Here is an 8,282-nt window from a genome sequence, read left to right as displayed (position 1 = left end):
AAGCTCGTTGGCCAATCAAAACATGAACCTTGCGGGGCAGTCGCAGAGTTACCCAATAACAACTCATTAACCGAGGAGGCGGGATCCAAAGTCCAGCAGGCCAACGCCCCCAGTGACATAGGGAAGAGAGCCAATCACACGAAAGTAAATAGAGTTGGCAATAGAGTTCCCAATAGCGAGAACAGACTGTGCCTGGGGAGGCGGGACAATAAAGGAGGGTGGCTCAAGTGTGGTAGATCTGCAGCAGGGTCCTGTACGATGCATTGTGGGTACACCGCGTACTACAGGAAACGACTGGGCAGGGAACAATTTCGCAGGACAGCGAGTGTAAACGGTCCCAGGCCTCCCGGGGGTGGAGCTACCAGCCAGCGCTGCGGAGCGAGCTTGACTCCCAGCCTGAGCCCAGGAGCGGGGCACGGTCAGCTGCTGTTATACCGGGCGCGCCGCCAGCCGCAGCCCTTGGAGTGGGGCGAGGAGAGCTGGGGGTCTGCCCCTGGCGCTGCCTGCTGGATCGGATGCTTCTCCTCGCTGGCCACACCCTCGCCCACCCCTTGTGCTGGCTGTTTAGATTGTAGCCACTTTGGGGCAGGGATTGTCCCAGTGGGACCATACAGCACCTAGCACGCTAGGGTCCTGCTCTCACTTGATGCATCCAGGGGATATAAAACTCCCATGAGTAGCCGTTCCCAGCATTCACTACTTCATCCTACTCTTTGTTCTGAGTCATCTGGAGACAGCCATGTTAGCTACACTAGTGCAGTGTGCTTTTGGCAACTGTAAGGTTCTCTTTGGGAGCTTGTGACAAGATAAGTTTGCAGTGATGCAGAAACAGCATCTTCAAATCAACCAATGCATTATTTATTCATTCTTCAAATGTACAAAGAGCAAAATGTAAAAATAACAAAAGGGCAACCTCCCTGCATATTACATACATCTTTGTAAATTCCCTTCAGCCCTGCTAACTCCATCTCTGGCAGGGAGCAACTGCCCTTGCTGCAGTTTCTAGCTGTGTGTGCTTGTCAGCTTTTCACTGACATTCTGGGTGCTTTTCTCAGCCTCTCCCACCCATATCCCCTCCCTTTCTAGGGTCTTTGAGGTTTAGAAGCCCCTTTAATCTCAGCTTTTAGCCTTGGGAAGAGTAATCCATTGTAGCCTGGCTGGGGGCAGATAGGGGGTTTTCCCCGATAAACACCATTTCTATTGTTTCCTCCAGGACTCTTATCTATGTCATTGTTTTACCTTTCATAGGTTCATACATTCTAAGGCCAGAAGGGACCACTGTGGTCATCTAATCTCACCTCTTGCATAACACAGGGCAGAGAATTGCCCCACAATAATTCCTAGAACAGATCTTTTAGAAAAACACTCAATCTTGATTAAAAATTGTCAGTGATTGTATTGCTACCACAACCCTTAGATGAAGGTTTCTAACCATCAGAGGAGTGAAGTTCTGGAACAGCCTTCCAAAGGGAGTAGTGGGGGCAAAAGACATATCTGGCTTCAAGACTAAGCTTGATAATCATAGAATATTGGGTTGGAAGGACCTCATGAGGTCATCTAATCCAACCCCTTGCTCAAAGCAGGACCAATCCCCAAACAGATTTTTGCCCCAGATCTCTAAATGGCCCCCTCAAGGATTGAGTCCCTCGTGGGTTGCGGCCACATGCTTCCAACCACTAGGCTATTCCCCCTCCCCTTATGGACGGGGATAATATAGCCATTTTGGAATTAATTGGGTTTTCTATTTATCGGTAAATATTGCCCAATGGCTTGTGATGTATGTAAGATGGGGGGATCTGAGTTACTAACACAGAATTCTTCCCTGAGGTGTCTTGGCTGGTGTAGCTTGCCCCATGTCAGGTGTTTCGCTGATCGCATATTTGGGGTCCGAAGAATTTTCCTCCCAGGCGCTTTGCGAGGCCTGGGTTTTTTGCTTCCTCTGCCCATGGGGCACGGGTCACTTGCTGGAAGATTCTCTGACCCTGAGTCTTTTAAACCCATGATGAGGACTCCAATGGCTCACCAGGTTGTACAGGATGGCGTGGGTCGAGCTGTCTGTGGCCTGTGTTGTGCAGGAGGCCAGACTAGATTATCACAATGGTTCCTTCTGATCTTAAAGTCTATGATTCTATGATTGTTCCAATGGCTAATTATCCTCCCTGTTAAAAAAAGTGTGCCTTATTTCTAGCGTGGATTTGTCTAGCTTCATCTTCCAGCCATTGGATTTTGTTATATCTTTGAATCCTAAATTGAAGAGCCCATTATCATTTTTTTTGTTCCCTGCGTATGTGTAACCAAGTCACCTTTCACCCTTCTCTTTGAGCTAAACAGATCGAACTCCTTGAGTCTGTCACTATAAGGCCTGTTTTCCCACCCTTTAATCATACAATCACTTCCTGCTTGGTTCCTTTAACAATCTCTATTGATCTAACTCCCTGCAGTCAGGCAGGTTAATATCAAAGAGATAACCTGAGGGGAATATGATATCTATAACAAATATACATAATTCCCCCTTCTCCACACCAGCTTTACTTCTACCACATTGCACCTACCCTCTCAGGGATTCCTGCCTTCAGAACTGTTGGTGCAGTTCCTGAGTTGGCCAGAGGAGCTGTGGGCTACCTCTGCAGGATACTCCTCCCAGTCTGCCTGGGAGCAAAGAGCTGGTCCATACTGAAGTTAACAATGTACTTAGATTGTATACCCTTTGGGCATGGGCAGTCTTTATTCTGTGTGCACAGTGTCTAGCATAATCGACGCCTGGTCCAGGACTAGGGCTCCTAAGAACTACTGCAATAAAAATGCCTTTGAATGCACAGTGTATCACTGACAGTAATTTGATATTCAGACACACTGTTTTATAATCACTATTTTTCATATAATTCAACTTTGGGGGAGAGGGGATTATGAAGCATTTGCAATATTGCAGTGCTGGCTACGGACCAGCTAGATTGGGGCTCTGTTTTGCTAGGTGTTGTGCCCTGCTCCAGAGATCTTACTGTTTAAGCCAAGACAACAGGTGGATCAGACTAACAAGCAGGCTGGGGAAGGGTGGGGGACGAGGACAGGATGTGCAACATTTAGCCAGTCAGAAGCAGTAATCACAACTCTACCTGCCTAGCCATGTTTTTTTATGAAGAAACAAAGTTTTTGGAGAAGACTCTGAAGCAAAGGCCTTCCCTAGTTAGCTGGGCCCTGATCCAAAGGTTGCTACAACTTCTCCCTATTAGGTGACCAAAGCAAAATGTTTCTTCTCTCCAGGGAGTAACCTCCACCAAGGCTGACTGCAATGTCCTTCCATGACCTAACCAGCAGGGGTACACAGGGGACTGGGTCACCATTTCCTTCTAAGTCCAAACGCATCAACCCTCTTAAAACCGCCTGAGTATTGCCTGCCTGAGAATCAGAGGGAGAACTTAAGATCCATTGAAAATGTACTTAGGGTACAATTACCCTACTTTTAAGAACACTCCAGTTCTGGCACCCGCTGACTAGGGAACCTGCCTTTCCAGGGATGTACCACCCATTTAAGGGACAGTCCAGAGCTTATGGCCAACATATTCTGGCAGCTATCATGGAGACCTACCCTGTGCTGGGGCAGGGTCTATAGCAGGAGTAGGCAACCTATGGCACGCGTGCCGAAGTTGGCACATGAGCTGATTTTCAGTGGCACTCACACTACTTGGATCCTGGCCACAAGTCCGGGGGGCTCTGCATTTTAATTTAATTTTAAATGAAGCTTCTTAAACATTTTTAAAACCTTATTTACTTTACATACAACAATAGTTTAGTTATATATTATAGACTTATAGAAAGAGACCTTCTAAAAACATTAAAATGTATGACCAGCACGCGAAACCTTAAATTAGAGTGAATAAATGAAGACTCGGCACACCACTTCTGAAAGGTTGCAAACCCCTGGTCTATAGAAACAGGAAATGGAAACTGAGCGGGTGCGCCCTAGAAATTATGCTGTTTGTTACAGGTTGCTACTCTGACCTATACCCTAGAGATTTTAGTTTTCTCCTCTAAATTTGGTTGCTCTGACTCAAGATTCTGAGGTAAGGCTCTTATGGACTTAGTTAAGTGGCTCCAACCCTGACTTTATTCTTAAGGAAAAGGCAGGAAGCCTGTCTGCCTTCTAGAACAATAAGAGCACTAGGCAGTCTGCTGGCTGGTGTGATTTGGAGGTCTTCCTAAAGTGGACATTGATTCTTTTGTGAGTAGTTCGATTTTGGCCTCCCCATTCTTGCCTTCTGTACACCGCCTCAGCATGGACGGCGATGAGAATATTTAGAAACTTGCAGAGCTACAAGTTTCAGGCCATCAGTGGTAATTGCCACCAGCAATCAGTATTCCAACCAAGAAGGGTGGAATAAGAAACAGTATTTGCTAGTGACCTGAGCATAGACCAGGGACTCCTAACACTGAATCTGGTTCTTTCTGTGGCCTTAGGCAAATCACCATAATTTCTCTGTACCTAAATTTCCTCATTGTAAAACAGGCATTAGAATACTGACTTACTGCAGAGGGGTTGCAAATGTTAAGTAATGAGTAGAGTTCTCAAGATAGAGGGTCAAATGTTGGCCCTTGGCTCCTTCCCTTTGGGACTGCTCCAGCAGCATAAAGGGGACAGAAAGATGAGGTAGCAGTGGATTTCCCCCTGCCATATATGAATTCCCAGCTGACAGAGCTTGGCTAGTTTTGTGCCACCCACTCCTGGTGTTATCCAACCCCAGTGATGGGGGCCTGGTAGGGATGTGGCTGGAGTCTGCTGAACTTGAGTCTGCAGTCTGGCTAGAAGTTTCCAAACAGTAAAAGCTAGCTCAAGTCTCCACGATCATGGGGTTAGGGCCTGGAAATCACTGATATCCCCTCACTCTTGGAGATGGAAGGAGCAGAGTTCAGGTGCACATGACAGTCTGTCCTGGAAGGTGCAAAGCTGTTATTTATAGAAGCTTGTCATGGAACCTGAAACTGAGCCATCCAGGAACCTTCCACATGCACCCAAATGCATCTCAATGAGTTGATAAAGAGCAAACATTGCAACGTGCTTTGCATTGTTGGGACACAAAAACATTGATATGATATGGCATCACAACTGTCTGGCTAAAAGAAAGTTCACATACAATACAGCACTGCATTACCCACACTGAAGAGCCTTCATATGCAACCCAAGCATTGCACGCTCCTGATCTGACATCATGCTGATATGGTAACACAGTATTTGGACAGACAAGTTCTTCAGATCAGATCAGCACCACGCTACCAAGACCAAGTGAGCACAGTAACAATAACGCCTGGACCAAGGAACACTGACATGACACTGTACCACTCTACTCAAACCTGTGAGCATGCAGGTGGCACTGCTCCCTCAGACCAAAGAGTTTGCAGATGCAAGAGCAACACACAGCCATGGACAGGCCCATTGTTTTAAGAGTGTCCCTTGAATTTTAAAGGTATTACACTTGTTTCTTATAAAGCAGTGTTATTAAATCAAGGCAAAGAGGATATGAATATGCATGAATGCCTCTGACTCCTATTACCACCACATCTGGGTTCTCCTCCCAGAACAATGATGCTGCCTCTGAATAACTTCTGTGCTGTATGTTCTCCTTAAACCAACAAGAAGCATATAGAAAGTAAGCCCCAAGGACAGCAAACTCACTGAATATAGCAAGCCTAGATCTTGCCCAGCAATCTAATTAATTCAGTCATTCCCCCTGGACCTGATCTCACCTTAGACAGCTGAACTGCTGATCCATCACACTGATTCCACGAAGAGCTTCAGGAGAGGTAGGCCATGTGATTCTACAAAGAAGCCCACCATCACTGCTCTTCAATATGGAGGTGCAGTCTATGGACACTGCATGCTCCAAACTGCCAGGTTTCTGCTTTGATCAAGCTGGAGAATTCCAGGCTGTCTCCATAGGGCACATCTCTACTGTTAGATGACTGACAGCTGCCATACTGGCCCTCATTTGGACCAAGTTTGCCCCCCACCCTGCTCTCTTGCTTACTTCACCCTGCTCCAAATCAATATAAGCCTCCTCCACAAATTTGTTAGCAGTGTTTACTTGACCCATAATTTGCAGACAGCCATCTCTGTTATTGCAGCCTGCATTGATGGACAGGACCAGCTTTGCAAGTTCCATTATCCTTGGCAAACGAGCAAATGTCCACCCCTGCCAACCAACACTCACCCATACAAAGAGTTACTGAATATTCTGCTGCCTCAGTTGGCTGCTATACTGCTTGTATGAAAGAGCCAGCCCTGCTGATAGACATTTACACATGGTCAAGACATGACTCAACAGGGCACTATTTAGAGCTGCCACTTTATTTTGCCATTCAGGATGAGCTATGTACAGATCTTTGTCAGCAGGGCAGTGGAGAGGACCATGATGACTAACCAGATGGAGGGTTTGAATAGTGTATAGTACAGACTATAGACTACAGTATACACTATATGTATAGTCATTTAATTAGGTTTCACTTTTTAGCAATTCTAATCTGAATTGACACAAAGGAGGAATCACTCCTTTTCTGTCCAAAGGAGGAGTAACACCAGACAATGTCTTAGCTCAGGGCACCAATGGACACTATACAACATGTTCAGGCTGTAGCCTGTGAGAAGTGTTCACACATTCCCAAGCTACAAGGAAGATAGCTGTCCTCAATGCAACATGCTACATGCAATAAGGAAGTGATATGAGCAGCAGCTCATCATGCAGCTATCACTGGGGACCCCATGCCCAGAAAAGTCATTCCTCAATAAACACTAGCTACACAGAATGAATGAAAGCTGCAGTCTCCTCAAGAAAGTGAAGTTTTGGGATCAGGGACATGTGCCACAGAAACACTATGACATGGTATAGTCTGGGATATCTTGAACTTGAAACTGTAACCTTCCCTTGAAAATTGTTAAGATGTCCTCAAGGGAAAGTCGCACACTTTCCTAAGGCGTCAAGAGGTAGCTAGTGAGAAGGCAGCAAGACAGACCTCTAGCCAAGGTACTCATACAGCATCAACCCTTGTAGTATCTAGAAACGAACTGAATTCACACAATCTTATTCTAAGGAGGAGAGTAAGCAACATCTGAAGCCTATTTCTGAAATATGTGAATGTTCAATTATTTAATATGATGGTAGCCTGTCTGTTAAGCCCCACGGGCTTCCTTCCAGGCCTTTCTTCCATCCCAGAGTCTTGTTTGGTTATAGTAAGAGGGATGCTGAAGTGAGAATGATACACTCACCTTTTCAGGGGCAGTTACTATTCAATAAAAAAGTGATCACACTTGGGGGAAAAGAAGTTTTGTTTAGGTCCAGAATACTTCCTTCTCTTTGTTCTCTGTGCATTTCATCTCTGCTGAGAAGGGAACTACTTCCACTGTGGTTTTAGTTTGCTTTTGTTTTTACTGTGTTTGTGTAAAGTAATAGCATCTGTCTCCTGATCTCAGGTGAATCTCTGGTCTTCCTCTCTGGCAGTGAACTGTAGGAAGACAAGATGATAGCTAAGAAGTCTTGGCACAAAGCAGCAACAGCTGCTACTACAGGGTATTTTCAAATCAATGGCTAAAGACAGACCGTGATAAATCCCAGAGAAACTATTAGAGGGTGAGCCCTGCAGTTACTGGGAATTTGGCCCAGTTAAAGATTTCCTAGCTCAGGTCAGGATCGTCTAGTCCAGCAGTTTCAAAATTATGGTCCATGGGACACTTGCTAGTGGTCCATGGGGAACCAGCCACTGACATGGTGCTGGTTCTGGTTTCCAGCAGCTAAAATTAAACAGATGAAAAATAATTTTGTTTCCTTATTACTTTTCAATATAAGCAGTTACTGTAGCTGCTGCAGCAATGTTACACAGTTAGAAATAGTGACTGTGATTGTGAAGAGGCACACACAAGACAGTCTCCACTAAGAATGTGGTCCACACCACATGAGCCCCTGATCTAGCCCAATCCTTGCACCAGTACAGAAAACAGATCCCCAAGAGGAGAGAATGTGCAATGCATCAGTTATCCTAACCATGGTCATTTCCAGGGTGTTCCCTCCAACTCAAAACCCTATGTTCAAACTTAAGTTGCCCCAGGACATGTGTATAACTAATGCTGCACTGTCTTCTCTACTGTGATAATGGAACTACACTTGCCCATCCCATGACTGAGACAAGTCTAAATAAATAAATGGAGATCTACCTACCTCATAGAACTCGAAGGGACCCTGAAAGGTCATTGAGTCCAGCCCCCTGCCTTCACTAACAGGACTAAGTACTGATTTTTG

The sequence above is a fragment of the Chelonoidis abingdonii genome, chromosome 16 (assembly GCF_003597395.2).
Source record: "Chelonoidis abingdonii isolate Lonesome George chromosome 16, CheloAbing_2.0, whole genome shotgun sequence".
NCBI classification, from domain to species: Eukaryota; Metazoa; Chordata; order Testudines; family Testudinidae; genus Chelonoidis; species Chelonoidis abingdonii.
Note: the sequence above shows the minus strand (reverse complement) of the source record.